Source organism: Balaenoptera ricei, chromosome 16 (genome assembly GCF_028023285.1).
Source record: "Balaenoptera ricei isolate mBalRic1 chromosome 16, mBalRic1.hap2, whole genome shotgun sequence".
In the NCBI taxonomy this organism is placed as follows: domain Eukaryota; kingdom Metazoa; phylum Chordata; class Mammalia; order Artiodactyla; family Balaenopteridae; genus Balaenoptera; species Balaenoptera ricei.
The window spans coordinates 23,350,964-23,369,759 of record NC_082654.1 but is presented as its reverse complement, the minus strand read 5'-3'; the positions used below and the strand labels follow the sequence as shown (position 1 = coordinate 23,369,759).

The 18,796-nt window shown below is 37.1% G+C and overlaps 1 non-coding gene across 1 annotated transcript; it reads left to right on the top strand.

The window, feature by feature from the left end:
* Positions 1-5,981: 5,981 nt before the first annotated feature.
* Positions 5,982-6,111, top strand: LOC132351367 (small nucleolar RNA SNORA20). Its single transcript, XR_009498303.1, has one exon. It is a non-coding gene; the product is annotated as a small nucleolar RNA SNORA20 (small nucleolar RNA).
* Positions 6,112-18,796: the final 12,685 nt, after the last annotated feature.

Genomic DNA, 18,796 nt, shown 5'->3' with positions numbered 1-18,796 from the left:
TTTAATATATGCCAGCTACGTGCTTTAAAACACATCATTGAATCCTGAGAACAAACCTCTGAGGTAGCTATTATTAACCCAATTTTAGAAATGAAGAAAATGAGACTCAGAGGGATGAAACAACTTGTCCAAAGACACAAGATGAGTAAGTGCAGAGCTACATGCTGACTCTGAAATATCTCAAAACCCTGGATTCTAAGCTAAGTGCAATGGTACATAACTGCACACCATTGGGGTTTCACTTCTGAAGTTACCCAACACAGCAAACATCAGCAAAGTTCTCTTCGGCTTAAAATAACCAAGAAACACAGCCAGATGTTAAACAAATTGTCTATTCTGATCAAAAAAATATAATATTTTATGTGTGTATATTGCTTTATAGCTTATGAAGTTCTTTGACATGCACAGACACATTTGACTCTCAAAACAATTCTGAGCATGTTGAATATATCTCGTTCTAGTTTACATCTAAGAGATTAGAGGCTCTAAAAGTCTAAGTGAATAGTACGTGGTCTTAAGGCTAGCAAATATCAGGGTGAGAACAGAACCAGGATCATCTCTTATTTCTAAGGCCAGTATGTTTTCCACTAATCTCATTGTTCATCCTATAGCTCCTCCTCCCTCCCTTTGAGCCTGCTAAGTTTGGACCACATACAGCTTGTCAAAACTGAGCAGTAGAGAAGAGTGAAGGCTACAGACTAAGACAGTATTATTTGAATCCCTCCTTCCCCAATGACCTCTTTTGTAACCTTGGGTCAAATTAACTTTATTATAAAAGTCTCATACATCAGAAAAGTTCTGCCTTCCATAGAAAATGGCTTGTCATTTTTGCTGTATTAGACCAGAAAAAGTCATTTGTTGGCTGTACCCATTTACCTGGCTTTTAGTGATATACTGGAACCAGGAAGTTCAGGCTGTGTAAATGAGAATAACAAAAGCACTTACCTTGTAATTGGTTATGTATTGACATGAAAGTATGCGCATGGTATATTGAGAATAGGAGGCATGACATGACCCTAATTCTGTTTTTTTAAAAAAACGTGTGAGTGTGTGTAATCTCATAGACTGATTAAATCTAGGTGCAGTAAGAAAATATTGCATTCTTCCCTTCCTCCCTTCCCATATGAACCCTGTCTGTGAGGCTGGTTACACCTCTACTTTGTATTAAAATATTGAGCAGTCTTCGTATGTTATTCAATCACACTCAGAGAAGATAATATTTTCCTACTGGTAGAAAAACCTCATTTAAGTAATTTAAATGTTCATGTTCATGTGGTAATTCCATGTGGTGATCAAAACTTTGAAATGTATTTAAGTTGATACCTCGCCCTTCTGCAAATGTAACTAGCCCCATGAGGAAGGCTGCACTGGGAAATGCTGGCATAGGCATTATCTTCTCACTTTATAGGAAGCTGCTTTTCTATTCTACCTTCACTTCTAGAAGAAGGGATGAAAGCAAGCGTGTAGGTAGGACAATGCCATTTGCCATTTGTTTTCTCTGAACCAGGTACATATCTAAAGCCAACTCTCCTCTCTGGGGTTCTTTGTAGGTTCTACAGAAACACCTACCCCTGAAGATCTCTAGCTCTGTTGACTCATGGGAACATAACTCCACCAGTGGAGTTGTGGCATTTGGTGGTACACCCCCAAATCTTCCAGCAGAGGGTTCCTTGATCCTCCAGGTGACTCTGTCAGACATTGTCCAGCCTGCTCTCTGTCACACATAGTTCATATCTGGCCAAGAGAAGACTTGCACATTTGTCCTGCCATCTATAAGAATGGGCTTCTCAAATGGGCTTCTCATCTATAAGAGAGGGCTTCTCAAACACAGCCCTCTCCTCTGCTACTCCAGAAATCTTCATACGGGACACATTTGACTTTCTCCTTAGGAGAAGACTTGAGATGAGAGAGTATCAACCCTTCCAACCTTCAAGCCTTGAATGGAAAGGACTCACAGAGCCAACAATTCTCTCCAAAGAACTCCCTTCTCTAAATTCCAGAATCTTCTCTCTTGACTTCTACAAAGTCTTAAAGGATGGAGATGGGTGGTCAATTGCCAATTACAGCATATCACAGAACATAAACCTAGAGAAAGTGGGAGTGACCCACTGAAGTAATCCCTTTGCTTTAAAACCATAAAGATTTATGTTGCTTGTCCTTTAATAAGCCCTGTGAAGATAAAGACAGTGACTGTCTTGTTGACTATTTTATCCCCAGAACTTAGAAAATAATCTGACACCAATTAAAGCTTCAATAAAAGTGTTTGAAAGAATGAATGAATGGGTGGTTGATGTCAACATTTATAGGAGCTAAATGCTTGAGTTCTGGAATCTAACAGACTTATATTTGAATCCTGACTTTCCAAATTTATTGGATGTGTGGCCTTGAACAAACAGATTTAACACTTAGAGGTAATGGTTAACTTAGGGAATGATGGATTCTCTGAAGGATGGCCTCCCAGAGCAGGAGTTGATCCTCTACTGAGCAGTACCATTGGAAAATTAAAAACTATTTCATGGAAACTGGCCACTGCTAGGAGCTTTAGGCAATTTATTATGGTTACAGCTCTGAGACAGTAAATCATACTAGAGCCACACAGCCATATAATATTGAGAAAGGAATTGGGCCTCCTACCAAGAATCAGAGGCAGGAGAACAGACCACACAGCTACAACCAATGCATGGACTCCTGCTCCTAGTTATCCCAGGGGAGGAGCCAGTGCTCTACCAACCCTGAACACTGAGGTGCAAGAACAGGGCTTAGAGGCCATTGATCTACCACGTTATAACAAGTTAACCTCATCTTTATCATACAGTTGAAAAACTCCATTACCTGGAACCATGGTTCCTCTCTGTATCTGACATCTGATCCTACCTAGACTCCTATCCACTACCCAGAACACAACGGGCAGTAGGTGATCACACATCTCTGTCTGCCTCTGAATGTGTTTCCCAACAAACACTATTCCAAACCCAGAGGGTCAGGTCATATTCAAACCTGTCATGTCATTTACCCTCTTTTTGCTCTTTACTACTTACTGCTTATCAGTAAATTATGTATAAAAATAATACCAATTTTGAGAACCCAAATAAAAAAATAAGACATGAAAAAGGAGAAATCTCAACTGATACCACAGAAATCCAAAAAACATAAGCGAATACTATGAACAATTATATGCCAACAAATTTCACAACCTAGAATAAATAGACAACTTTCTAGAAACTTACAGCCCACCAAAATTGAATCAAGCAGAAACAGATAATTTGAACAGACCAATTACTAGAAGTGAAATAGAATCTGTAAAAAAAAAAAAAAAAAAAAAAAAAACTCTCTAGAAACAAAAGTCCAGGACCAGATGGCTTCACAGGAGAATTCTACCAAACGTACAAAGAAGAACTTATACCGATTTTTCTCAAACTCTTCCAAAAGATTGAAGAGGAGGAACATTCCCAAAGACGTTCTATGAAGCCACCATCACCCTTATACCAAAACCAGACAAAGATGCCACCAAAAAAGAAAATTACAGGCCAATATCTTTGATGAATATAGATGCAAAAATTCTCAACAAAATATTAGCAAACTGAATCCAACAACACATAAAAAAGATGATACACCATGACCAACTCACAAGGATGTTTCAACATACACAAATCAATCAATGCAGTACACCATATTAACAAAAGAAAAGTCAAAAACCACAAGATCATCTCAATAGATGCAGAAAACACATGTGAAAAAATTCAACATCCATTCATGATAAAAAAAACTTACCAAAGTGGGTATAAAGGTACCAGATCTCAACATAATAAAAGATATTTATGACAAACCCACAGCCAATATAATACTCAACAGTAAAAAGCTGAAAGCCTTCCTGCTAAAATCTGGAACAAGACAAGGATACCCACCTCTTACCACTTTTCTTCCAAATAGTATTAGAATTCCTAGCCACAGCAATCAGACAAGAAAAAGAAATAAAATGTATCTGATTTGGAAGGGAAGAGGTAAAACTGTCACTCTATGCAAATGACATGATACTATATATAGAAAACCCTAAGGACTCCACACAAAAACTACTAGATCTAATAAATGAATTCAACAAAGTAGCAGGATACGAGATTAACATTCAGAAATCAGTTGCATTTCTTTACACTAACAATGAAATATCCGAAAGGGAATGTAAAAAAATAATACCTTTTAAAATTGCACCAAAAAATAAATAAAATACCTAGGAATAAACCTGGCCAAGGAGGTGAATGAATCATATGCTGATAACTATAAAACATTAATAAAGGAAATTAAAGAGGATTCAAAGAAATGGAAAGATATCCCATGCTCTTGGATTGGAAGAATTAATATTGTTAAAATGGCAATACTACCCAAAGCAATCTACAGATTAATGTGATCCCTATCAAATTACCCATGACATTTTTCACAGAACTAGAACAAATTTATATAGAACCAAAAAGAACCAGAATTGCAAAAGCAAACCTGAGCAACAAAAACAAAGCAGGAGGCATAATCCTCCCAGACTTCAGACAATACTACAAAGCTACTACAAATCAAATACTACAAATCAAAACAGTGTGGTATTGGTACAAATACAGACATACGAATCAATGGAACAGAATAGAGAGCCCAGAAATAAATCCACACACCTACAGTCAATTCATCTTCAACAAAGGAGGCAAGGATATAAAATGGGAAAAAGTTTCTTCAGCAAGTGGTGCTGGGAAAGTTGGACAGCTGAATGTAAATCAGTGAAGTTAGAACATACCCTCACACTATGCACAAAAATAAACTCAAAATGGCTTAAAGACTTAAACATAAGACATGACACCATAAAGCTCCTAGAAGAGATCATAGGCAAAACATCCTCTGACATAAATTGTACCAATGTTTTCTTAGGTCAGACTCCCACAGCAATAGAAATAAAAACAAAAGTAAACAAATGAGTCCTAATTAAACTTGCAAGCTTTTGCACAACAAAGGAAACCTTAAAAAATGAAAAGACAACCTATGGAAGGGGAGAAAATATTTTTAAACCATGCGAATGACAAGGGCTTAATTTCCAAAATATACAAACAGCTCATACAACTCAACAACAAGAAAACAAACAACCCAATTGAAAAATGGGCAGAAGACCTTAATAGACATTTCTCCAAAGAAGGCATACAGATGGCCAGTAGGCACATGAAAAGATGCTCAACATCAGTAATCATTAGAGAAATGCAAATCGAAACTACAATGAGGTACCACCTCACACCAGTCAGAATGGACATCATTTAAAAAGTCTACAAATAACAAATGCTGGAGAGGGTGTGGAGAAAGGGAACCCTCCTACACTGTTGGTGGGAATGTAAATTGATACAGCCATTATGGAGAACAGTATGGAAGTTCCTCAGAAAACTAAAAATAGAATTACCATATGATCCAGCAATCCCACTCCTGGGCATATACCCAGACAAAACTATAATTCAAAAAGATACATGCATACCAATGTTCATAGCAGCACTATTCACAATAGCCAAAACATGGAAACAACCTAAATGTCCATCAACAGATGAATGGATAAAGAAGATGTGGTACATATATACAATAGAATACTATTCAGCCATTAAAAAGGGCAAAATAATGCCATTTGCAGCAACATGGATGCAACTAGAGATTATCATATTAAGTGAAGTAAGTCAGAAAGAGAAAGACAAATGCCATATGATATCATTTATATGTGGAATCTAAAATATGGCACAAATGAACCTATCTACAAAACAGAAACAGACTCACAGACATAGAGATCAGACTTGTGGTTGCCAAGGGGGAGGGGTGGAGGGAGAGGGATGGACTGGGAGTTTGGGATTGGTAGATGCAAACTATTACATTTAGAATGGATAAAAAACAAGGTCCTACTGTATAGCACAGGGAAGTATATCCAATTTCCTGGGACAAACCATAATAGAAAAGAATATTTAAAAAAGAATATACTTCCCATTTATTTGCTGCTATAGTCTTTCAACGATATAAGCAGTTATATGCATGGGATAAAATAATGTTGGGCCATTGTAAATTGAGGTGAAGTAACCATATCATCTCTTCTCCATGGTCTAGACATTGCTTCCATGTCTAAATGTCCTATGTAAGTAGGCTTTAATCAAGGTACTTAGAGTGAATTTCTACATGGACTTATTAAAGCACCGATTTAAGAATTTCACTGTTTTTTAAATAGCACTAAGTCTCATAACTCTGCATCAATCATCTTATGTATGTATATATGTGTAAAACTGAGTCACTTCGCTGTACAGCAGAGATTGGCACACCATTGTAAATCAACTATACTTCAATAAATTTTAAAAAATGAGTGTAACTTATTAGCAAAAATAATATAGTAATACCTAGAAAATTAGAATTAAGTAACTTGGTTCAACTTTTTCCTGTAGCCAATTTCACGTTGAAATTTTTAAAAATTATGTTTTTGTTTGCTGAATAAAGGCTTATAAAACAACAACAAAAAACACAATTTTATATGGTTGTTTGAGTATTAAACCAGACAACGTAGGTGGAGAGTTTAGCATCCTATAATTGACCTTGTCTTTATTTAGTATTTTGACACTTTTTCAAAATGGGATTTTTCTATTAATTTTGATTTTTAAAATACTGCTTTAAAATACTATCTATCTTGATGGCTGAGTTGTTTGGTATCTTCTTAAATTTCACTTCTGAAGTGAGTTACACACTTGCCTCACCCTAGTCTAAGTCCTGCCTTACCTGACATATTTAGGACACTAAATAAATATTATGCATTATTTTTTTTTTGGCTGTGGTTACCATTATTATATTACTAGGTTCTCTCTCTCTCTTTCTCTCTGTTTTGATCCATCTCTCTCTGTTTCTCTTTCCTCTCCTTCATATACACACATGCATACACATACACCCAAAAAGCTACTACTACAGTTGCACAGTTGTTTCTTGATATAGAGCTTAGTTTCTGGAAAAAAAAAAAAAAAAGAACATTCATCATATATAGCCTTTTCATTTTTAATTACCCCCTATCACAACACACAGCACATGTTGGCTTATAAAGGATCCAATGCTGGAATTGCTGTGTAACGAGGCTTTACCTGTCACTAACGTGTTGTTGCTATAAGCAACACTTCCATCTAATCTGGTCAACTATTTCAACAATACTAGGATCGTGCCTCAGGAAACAGGGACAGATTTAGAGCTCTGCATAACCCCCTATAATGCCCAGCATGAGAAAGTAGCCAAGGAAAGCTTTCTCCATCTCTGTTGGCACTCTCGAAGGACACTGACAAGGTTAGGGGGGATATGCTTTAGGAAAGGAGCTATAAACAACATCCCTCTGCATCGAAAAAATGTACTAACAGTTAAGCAAGTGGCTGTCTACTTATTATCATGGATTTTTACTAATTTTTCCTACATGTTTTAAAAAATCTTAATAATTAATAGCAATACATTATTTCAGCGGCTATGAGGTTTAACCTTCATTCTCCATTACAATTGCATGCTAATGTTTTTGACATGTGCCATACCTAACTCTTGCCAAGTATAGTCATTACAAAGAAGACAGAGGGGTTGGGAAATGGGAGGAGAAAGCAAGAGGAGATGGACAGGGAGGAAAAAGAGAGGCATGTGGAGGCAGAAGTAGGTGCTTATAAATAACAGACCATGTGAAAATCAATTTTGGTCTTACAGAGAACAAATCTAAAATAAATCTGGAAGCATTATAGTCAAGAATGTAACAAAAATTAGATGTGAAAGCCACACTCCAATTCAGGTGATCATCCCTGGATTTTTCATGCTTCCAGCCAACAAAAGGTTGTTCACTGATTAATCACAGAATCTGAATCCTGCTTGAGATCTGATATTGAAAAAAAAAAAGTCTGGGAAGAATTAGGATTAAGGCAAGTAAAAGACATGTGGAATCACTTTCACTAAATGACCTTCTGTAGAGCAAGAATCAGGAACTGTGTATATGCTGGCAAAACACCCTAATCATCTTAAACTAGGTGCTGTCTTGAGGGTGGAAGGAATTTATGAAGTCCCTCACTGGATGCTGTAAAGACATCTCTATTATCAGGTTCTATAGAATTGGAGAGTACCAGTGGGAAGAGGGGGGGAGTCTTTCATGAACAATTAAACAATCAAAGGAAATAAAATGAAGATGAGCTGCCAGCCAACCCAGGACAGTCATATTATGGGAACGATAAAATCAACTTGATATAAAATCCTTAGAACTAGTTGCCAGATAAGCAGGGGGAAGAAATAATGCAATTGTTTTAGTTACTGACTTTCTTTAGACTTTGCATATGGGCAGTCTCCCTTAGGACCATTCTCTCTTCTTGTTATGTAGTCTATTCAGAATGGAACTCTCTTGTTCAGGGTACTCTGATTCTCTCTAAAATGAATGAGATTTCAGATTTCACTGGTGAAGGGAATATTTCCAGTTTCATCCTAAACACTAGGTTGATTTTAACTTACAGGAGGCGGGCCAAAGGGAAATTTGTTGTGGCTAGAAAGCTATGTTTTCATTTTATATTTGCCATCCATAATTTGTATTTATCTTCCCTGACCCCAAAGTGACATACTGTGCTCTATTTACAAGCTAATAACAAACCCATTACAGGCACCCTGTGTTCTAGCAGACTGTTAGTATAAGATAATTGTCTATACATAGAATAAAATCTTAGATATGCATTTTAATAGAAAATTAATTCTAACAGTTTGAGTTTTGGATAGTCTTAACATACACAGCATTTTTAGACTGAATGTTCTAATCAAAGAAACAACTGGCCAAAGTTACGATAGGTTAATTTTTTTAATATTGGGAGGTATTACATTTTACAGTAAATTAAGCATTTTAAATAGTCTACATTCTTGGGATATTTTGTTACTAATGCTTATGAAATTTAGAACCTCTCCAAACTTACCAGTAAATAATCTTGAAGGAAATATTCAAGCATACCCCACCTCTTGGTTATTGGTTAACATTTAATAGAAAGAGAACCATTAATGGCTCATTTTTAGGCTTCCAATAAAATGTATCTAATTAGATAGTCACTGAATCTAGTGCCCAGCTATCAGTAAGACAATTAGGAACCACCTCTGTATTTGTCATGTGAGAAAGAATGAACATTACTTTGTATGTTCATTTTTTTTTGTTTGGTTTTGAGTGAACTCAGAGTCCTATTTAGAAATTTAGTGGAAGACGTAAGTTGATTCTTTTTAATATTTACAAAAAAAGCAGTCAGTGCAGCGACAATACAGGCTTCAGGATTAGACACAAAATACTGTGGGTCTGATATCAGGAAGTAATTCCCCAGTCATTTGGAGAGTGAATAATTCTGAGACCTGTTGTAAACTATACTCCACTGCTTGCAGAGACAGATGCTGACTGTACAACAGTTTTTCTTGATCTGGGTTCACAAACATGTTCCTGGGGATCAAAGGCATCGTTTCCCTTTTAAAAGGTATTCAGGGTCCACTGGCATTTGGATAGCACTGTGATGGAATAATTCCAGAAAGACACAAAAATTAAGAGCTGTTATTATTTGTTTTCCTGTATTCTCTGAGATCTTCCAATGAAAGTGAAAATGGATAGTTAAAACAATATCCCCATATTCATTCTTGGAACCATTTGCTCAGATCCCAGAGGATTTTTTTTATATCAAAAGAGAGAGCCTGTGTTTTGCTGGAATGGGCTTGAGGGTAGGGAGGAAGACAACATGCAATGAGTTTAGAGTATTTTCTTACATCTATCTAAGAGGCTGTGTCTGAGCTGTTCTGCTCCACAGACCCATGCTTATCAAGGTTATACACAGAGAGCAATGCAGTAACACAGGAAGCAATGTTTATCAGAGCTTACTTACATGTGGAGCTGTGTGTCATGGCTTAACTAAAAGGAACAAAGTAGCCTGAAACTCTGTAGGACATATTGGAACACTTGGTCTAACATATCTTAGAAGATGGGGGCTGGGGAGAGAACAAAAAATGAACCAATAGGATTAGACGACAAAGGCCAACCTTGAAAATGAGCCAGGAACCATTTTAAATTTTCTTCCCCCAAATTTCAGGGTCCTTGGTGCTGTCAACCAAGAACTTCAGTCAGACCCTCAGAATGGGAGAAAATATTTGCAAATGCAGCAACTGACAAAGGATTAATCTCCAAAATACACAAGCAGCTCATGCAGCTCAATATCAAAACAACAAACAACCCAATCCAAAAATGGGCAAAAGACCTAAATAGACATTTCTCCAAAGAAGATATACAGATTGTCAACGAACACATGAAAGGATGCTCAACATCACTAATCACTAGAGAAATGCAAATCAAAGCTACAATGAGGAATCACCTCACACCAGTCAGAATGGCCATCATCAAAAAATCTACAAACAATAAATCCTGGAGAGGGTGTGGAGAAAAGGGAACCCTCTTGCCCTGTTAGTGGGAATGTAAATTGATACAGCCACTATGGAGAACAGTATGGAGGTTCCTTAAAAAACTAAAAATAGAACTACCATATGACCCAGCAATCCCACTACTGGGCATATACCCTGAGAAAACCATAATTCAAAAAGAGTCATGTACCACAATGTTCATTACAGCACTATTTACAATAGCCAGGACATGGAAGCAACCTAAGTGTCCATCAACAGATGAATGGATAAAGAAGATGTGGCACATATATACAATGGAATATTACTCCACCATAAAAAGAAATGAAATTGAGTTATTTGTAGTGAGGTGGATGGACCTCGGGTCTGTCATACAGGGTGAAGTAAGTCAGAAAGAGAAAAACAAATACCGTATGCTAACACATATATATGGAATCTAAAAAAAAAAAAAAAAAAAAAAAGGTTCTGAAGGACCAAGGGGCAGGACAGGAATAAAAATGCAGATATAGAGAATGGACCTGGGGACACAGGGAGGGGGAAGGGTAAGCTGGAACGAAGTGAGAGAGTGGCATGGACTTATATAAACTACCAAATGTAAAATAGATAGCTAGTGGGAAGCATCTGCATAGCACAGGGAGATCAGCTCGGTGCTTTGTGACCACGTAGAGGGGTGGGATAGGGACGGTGGGTGGGAGACACAAGAGGGAGGGGATATGGGGATATATGTATACGTATAGCTGATTCACTTTGTTATACAGCAGAAACTAACACAACACTGTAAAGGAATTATACTCCAATAAAGATGTTAAAAAATTTTTTTAATTAAAAAAAAAGAACTTCAGGCAATTTGAAAATAATGGGAAATTAATCTTTCCAAAACACAATTCAGAGTACATCACTACTTTGCTCAGAAACCTTTAATGCTGTACCCTCTGTCATTTGGCTATTAGTCTAAAATATTTACTTGGCCTGGTATTCAAAGCCTTGAACAAACTGTTCCAAACTACATTTCCACTCTTATTTTTCTTATCTTTACCTACACTATAAGTTTCAGCCTTACAATTCTTTTTGCAGTCTTCAATTTCTCACTCTGTTTCTTTATCTGTATTGCATTTTTTGCCTATAATATCCAATTCTGCTCTTCCTTGTCATATGTCCTAACCAGACCCAGCCTAAATGCCACCTCTTCCACATAACTCCACAAAAATTCCCCCCAGCAGGAAGTGCTTTCTCCTCCTTTGCTGCTTCTCTTTTCTTTATACGTTCAAGGAGAGTCCACGTGATGAGAAAGACACACATAGGCTTTAAAGTGAACTGGGGTGGAGCACACTTCACAGGGTACTAAGTGTGTAATCTTTGACATTTTCATCTTGCTTCACTTCAATTTCCTCATCTCTACAATGGGAACAAGGGGAAATTCCAAACTTACAAAGTTATTGTGAGGACTGAGGGCAGTAACATGGTAGCGTGACAGCCTAGTGCTTTCCCTGTATTCATCCCCTTTTCCCTTCCCATGTAAACCCTCCTTCTGGAAGAGAGCCGATAAAGCTTTTCCCCTGTGGATTCAGCTCCTCTCCGTGTTAAATCTCTGTCTCCATCCCTTGTTCCAAGCCAGGATTCTCCAAAGCCTGGTCCTGAATCAGATCCATCACCCCTCCATTGCCTTCCTCCAAATCTATGTATCATTTTGCATGCCCTGTTTCCCAGGGTTGTGACAAAAATAGAATCACAGATTATTAGTCAACTGACAGATAAGGAAATTGAGGCCCAGAGAGGAAAAGTAACCTGTTGAAGAACATACAGTGAGTACAATCAGAAACCACTGAATATTCACTCCTTGAAATCAAAGACCTTGTTTTTCTTATTGAGGACTACATCTTTCAGAGCTGGCACACTGCCTAGTGCATTTCAGGTACTAAATAAATGTTTCTAAATAAATGAATGGGGGGAGGAAGGAGTTCAGATGCCTTGGCTTATAATTTGGTATAGTTAATATTGCATTATGCCATTAGACTTCTCAATAGTTTTTCCTGATTGTATTATTTTCTCTGGGCTTCTCTGGAGAGATGAGGGCAGGGGTTGGCACCATTCTTAAGACAGCCTTTCAGTCATGAAGTCTGCTCTCTTGGAGTGCCTCCTCACAATACTAGCGTTCTGACATGCTTACATTTTTATTGGTCATACATCAGTGGGTTTAATTAACTTTTCAAAATGGCATTAAATTTTGCTTCCCCAGGACAGAGTGTAGATGCTGGTGGTCCACCGCAAAATCAATGTCTGTGTCTGGATATTTTACAAAATATATAGCCCTTAACTTTGTCTTTCAGTGAGTGATGCAAATGACTTCCTTTAGGTCTTTAATCATCTCAGGCTGATAGCGCCTCTAAATCTAGCCATTTCTGAAGCTCTCCTAACTAAAGAAACTGGTTAAGCAAAGAATGTTTCCCCATGGGGAAGAGGCAAAATCTTTACATTAAAAAGACAAAATACAGTAGCTGTATATGGATGGCATACTAATTATTTAGTGGAAATTACATACCAAATGTTTTGTTATCAATGTTTCAAATTTGTAATGCAAAAATGTATTATCTTGATAACACCTTTTCTCCTAAGCAAGGTGGGAAACCTCCCCAAAGTATTTCCTAGCCATATGTGGGGATCCAGAAGAGGATGCTTTCAATGTGCCTATAAATCTTTCTGTCATCTCCAGTCACCAAGAGGAATCTCCCCTTCGGTCCTTCCTCCCGTCTTCAAAATCTGAATTGCTTATGTGTCTGCTTGGAGAGGTCTCACAGCTGCTTCTACTAATCATGAGAAAACCAATGTCTGTGCCAAGAGTGGCATATTTTTATACCCCCAGAGTTTGCAGTCCCAGTGTCACCAGATCAATACTAGGTCCCGTGCAGACAACGCAAAAGTTGCCCCGTCATGCGTGAACATGATCAACCTAATACTCAGGAAAGCCCTGTTTAATAGCTCTTGTGTTAACTCCACTCTACAGATGACTGAACCGGAGCCCATGGAGGTAAAGAAACTTTCCCAAGTCACAAAGTGAATGAAGTGTTAGAACCTAGATACTACCCCCAAGTGATTGGTATATTGCACATGGTATGATGTAAATAGTATTACTGGGTTAAAATCATCTTCAAACTTAAGTCACATTCCTGATGAAACATCACATGTGCAGGTATACTCACATTTATACATCTAATATATATATTTTTTCACTGCAAGTATAAACAACAAATTTGAACTTAACAAATTTGAATTAACTGTATTCTGGGTTAATGAAGTAGGAGAGAAAGAAAAAGAGAAGGGAGGAGAGAGATTGACTCACATAGAGAGAGAAGAGTAATTAGCAGTAATTTTAACTAAGTTGATAGAATGTCTTCTTGAATCTTTTGGAATCAGAGTCGTACAACAGAAAGAGCCCTGAACATGTGGCCAAAAGACCAGAGTAGTAACCCCAGCTCTAGGTCACTGTTGTTTAAACCTGGACAAACCAAAACTTCTTTGGACTTCAGCTTTTTCGTCTGTAATTGAAAAGGGGGGTCATAGCCTTTCTCAGATTCTTTATTTCTCTGGTATTGTGTGATCCTACAGGTAACAGAATCAGTAAAATACATAGATATTTATAACATACACAGGCATACACATATATATCTTATTTTTTTATTGATGTTTCAAACTGCTTCCTGGTGGGGGAATATGGGTAGTTTCTTGCAAAACTCCTCCTACCCATTTGAAAAGCAGAATTGGGTGCTTAAAAAACAGTTGAAAGGGGCAGAGTAGCACACGTCAGGGAGGTACCTCTGGCTTGTTAAGTTTAAGAATATTCTGATGTAGTTAGAACACTGAGCTTAGCAAGTTGCTGCTTCTGCTGAGTCTTAAAGGCCTCTCACCGTCACAATTCTGAAAACTGAAAATGCAACACTAGTGCAAGGTGGCCAGCTGCTGCCAACAATTCCAGTGGCTCCTAGACTAGGATGAGGACTTCTGTCTGAACCACTCACACCTGGATTCCAGATTTGCACATGTTCTTCTAATTGCAGCACGTGATTCATATTCACACATACCTGTGAGGGAATCTGGGAAATGTGGTTTCATATTTCCCAGCCTCTTCAAAGACAAAATAGGTAGAAAGGAGGCTGAAAGACCCAACACAAACTTCCCACCACTCATGGTAACTAAGTTCAACAATCGCGGCATAATATGAACATTGCTGTAAACCAGAAACTAACACAACACTGTAAATCAACTCTACTTCAATCAATCAATCAATCAATCAAGAACTTCAGGAAGCTTGCATATGGCTTGGAGGAAAATCATGTGTGTGTATATATGTATACATACACACACACACACACACACACACTCAAGCTAGAAAGAGCTAAGTAAAAGAGACATATTAGCATTTAGGGCATTCACAGAATCTGCAGGAGGCACTTTTTGACTGGGAGAGTTAGCGTCTAAGATAAACGAATGTGATGATATATGGAAGCAAGTACGTATTTTACAAGGCTTTTCATTCTCTGGAGTCACATAATCGGATTTCGGCGACTGTAGCAAAATAAGGCTGACCTTCCCCTTACGAGTCAGTTGTAATATGTTTTCCTGGTATTCATTTGACCACACTTTTGGTCAACTGTAATTTGCCTAGTTGCAGCAAGATAAATTTTAAGATATCAGTTTGGTTTTATTTAGAGTCTACTCCCCTTCTTCCCTGTCTTCTGCCCCTCCTCCAGGCTATACAGATCTTAGTGTTTGCTTGTTTCTGGAATTTTACCGGTGTAAAGCAAAATCTTCATCATGACGTGCTTCCTTCCATTCTTTAGTAAAAGTTTACACTCAGGGAAGAGAGCATTCCTGGTGGAGTGGAGAGGAAGGGTGAGAGTCTTTGTGCTTGCAGGTTATAAGTGGGAAAAACAGAGATGTTTTCTCCAGACCAAGTAGGAGGTAAAGGTCTCTGGGTTTCACAGGCAACAGGAACAACATGGTCTCCATTTCTGGACATGCTGGACTCCAGCATAATGGTGAAACATCTAGAGGGTGGAGTTTGGCAACTTTAGGGAGATTGTTCCCTGTCCCTTGGCTCTTGCCAACATAAGAAAGAATCACATACCAGCATGTGGCATGGAATCCAAGAGGCAGCATTCTTCCAGAAAGCATGTGGCCTCGAACAACATGGTCCGTAGCAACAAACATGCCAGACTGGAGGGTAGACTTGCTGGATTTTCCTAGAGGCACGTGAACCTTCCACGAACGACTGGGAGAGAATTCCCTACCCATGTTCTCTTGCATGCTTGAGTTTGGGAACTAAGTCACATCTACCACATACGTTTCTCCAATAAAAGTAAATATTGATTTGCAGCTCTGTGAAAGAGAAAAATATCTGCGAAGGGAATTGTTTGGACTTGGAAACAAGGAAAATAGAATCCTGCTGACAGATTTATCTCCAGCTGTTGCCCAGCAGTGTACCCTGAACCTGGCCACTTCAGGAAGCATCTCATTTTATCTCTGACCAGTTGTCAGACATCATTTCATTTCCACAAAAACCGGTAAACTTTTATCTGCTACTGTAAAGTTTCCCTGAAGCCATTCTGCTTTAATCAGAACCATAGAATAGGGAGAGATGTCAGAGGATGATTTGAATCTATGTAGTTCAGCCAGCCCAATGCACAGAGGCATGATTTGAAGTAACAATCCCGTTTCAGAAGTGTGTAAACAGTTCTGAATCACTGACATGAAAAGTTTTTTAAAAATTCTGTTGGATTTTTGACATTTTCCTCTGAAAGTAAAATACTCCAGAAACATACTATGTGCCGTTTACTCCCCAGTTTAAAAAAATAAAAGTCACCTTATGAATCTCACACTATGAGGTGGTTTCTGAATTCATTTTCTCCATCAAAGGACTATCTGGGGAATGCATATTAGATTGAAGAGACCTCAAACAGTATTAGTTTTGATAACTATAAGTTCCTGTGACTTTTGAAAGGAAAGGAATTTTGAAAGAAATTTTGAAAGGAAACAAATACATTTAAGATAAATTAATAATCATTATTTTCAATTGTAAGTGTTGAATATTTTTAATAAGGTTTAATAAACCTGTTGAAGACTACTTTTAAAACAACATAGTAACTAGCTCCACCAATCAGCCAAACTTTTCAATTTAATTTTAGACGTATTTAAAAACAAAAATTGTCCCAACTTCTCATGATTTAGTACCATGTCTCAGACTATAAATGTTAGGGGCAGCCTCAATGATAGATTCAAAAGTAACTTAGAGAAAGAAAAATATTTACAGAAATAATAATTTATCTCAAATATTTTAGAGAAAAATAATGGTGGTATATTACAGGTAAACATGTTAGAAGACCCAAAAAGTAACTTCAATAATAATGAAAACAGGAATGGCAAAGATGATTTAAAGAATTCAAATAATGCTGTTTTATGGCATGTGTGAAAAGGGTAATTATGTTATTTTAAACATACATTGGTAACTGAATTAATTAGTAAATAGACATCTCTTTTATGTACAACTAGAAGCCTTTAAATATTAGAGCTTGCAAACAAAAGACTTTTTAAAGAATATGCTCCGTTGTGGAAAACCTTTCACTTGATATTATTTTATGTGTACAGTTGTTGAATTTCTGATTCAAGGCAGTTTTCATATCCTCGAATGCTTGTTTGAGCGTATTTAATTCTGTTTGGACTTTTATTGATATTTGCAGTTTTCTTCTGCTTCCTGTTTTTTCTGGAGAATTATCTGCAGTTGATGTGTTTGGAATTTGGTTTTCTGAATTTTTCAATAGATCTGTATGGATTTGTTAATGTTGTGAATTTTTGTGGTATTGTATTTTCTAAGATTCTTAAAGATACTTTATTCCATCTGTGTAGACACTGGAATAGATTTTCCTGTTGTTCTGGTGGTGGGGGCGGAGTTAAGTCCTTACATTCTGTGGCTTGCAGACCCGCAATTTTATTTTGAAACCCTATATTTTGCCCTTTTGCTTATCTTCCCCTTCACCCAGTTGTCAAAAGGTGTTTATTTTTGCCCTTTTCCTCCTTCAGAAACTATGCCTATCAAAGTGCCCTTTAAATCATGCATATTTTTAGGTGTCTTCGTGTAGTCCATGCTCTGATCTACCAAGAAACGTTTCTAGGATTTTCATACTAATAGTGGTGGTTTCATAGTAAGCTTAAGCTTTCTCTTCTCCACTGTTATTCTCCATGTCTTTGCTTGTCACAAAGCTTTAAGGGGTGGGGGGCAGGAGTAGAGTGGGAGGATGAGTAATTATAGCTGGAATCTGGCTATTTTCTTCTTCTTACTTATTGTGAAAATTGGACATTCTTATCTTTAAATTATGCAGAGGGCATGATGTATATACCATGATATATATAAATGATATATCATGAGATATGTGCACAGATATATATGTATATCTACATCTGTATCTGTTCTCAATGGTCTGTATTGTTTGATAGGAAATACTGAGAGACAGAAGGGCAGGTAGGTAACTGCCTTTGTCTTCAGCTGTCTAGACAGTTTTTTTTTTTTTTAAGTATTCATTTTCTTTCTTTTCCTTTACCTTCTTCTAATCTTTGTCTCTTTCTTCTTCCTAACTTCCTCCTTCACTCTATATTATGTAATTAAAATATAAGCCTTCATGTTTATGACAGAGCTCTTTATCCTTGGATTCTTCTTTTCAAAACAGCTGAACAAAGCAATTGTGCCATGAAAAAGAACAGTAGTGTTTCATAGCCATGTGGCCTTCATTTTCTACCCTCAAGACAGAAGAGAATAGAAATCAGCCTGATGCATGATTTAACTTTTTTTTTTAAATGAAGAAGGAACATCATGGCACCAATTCTTATTTAACTTCTTTAAATACAGAAGTATGTGTTTAATTGTGTCCTTTGAATCAAAGAACACAAGGTAACCAGATATTTTGTATTTTTACATGTTTTTTCACTTGCTTAGATTATTTGCATTATATAGCCAAAACATCAAGCCATTTAATGGAATTATTTTTCTCCCCTCACTTCAATATGTGGTTCATTTCTTTTAGAGTATTTATAGTTCCCATAAGTTTTTCAAAAATCTCTAGTCAGAAATAAAAGAAAATATTTAGACATTTTACAAATCATAAACTTCACTTTTTCAGTCTATCTTTATTGTATAGTATCATCCTCGCAAATGGTGTCTGTTTTGTGGTTCATTGTCTCTTGACTTTTCCATGTTTATCTGACACATAATAAATCCAATTGTCATATCAGGGTATGATTGGGGACAATTCCTAAGCCACTGTAATCATCAGGGTGACACCGGTATTGAAGGACCCATGCACAAAAATTGTAAGGAGCAGCCTCAGCAAAGAACTGTTCA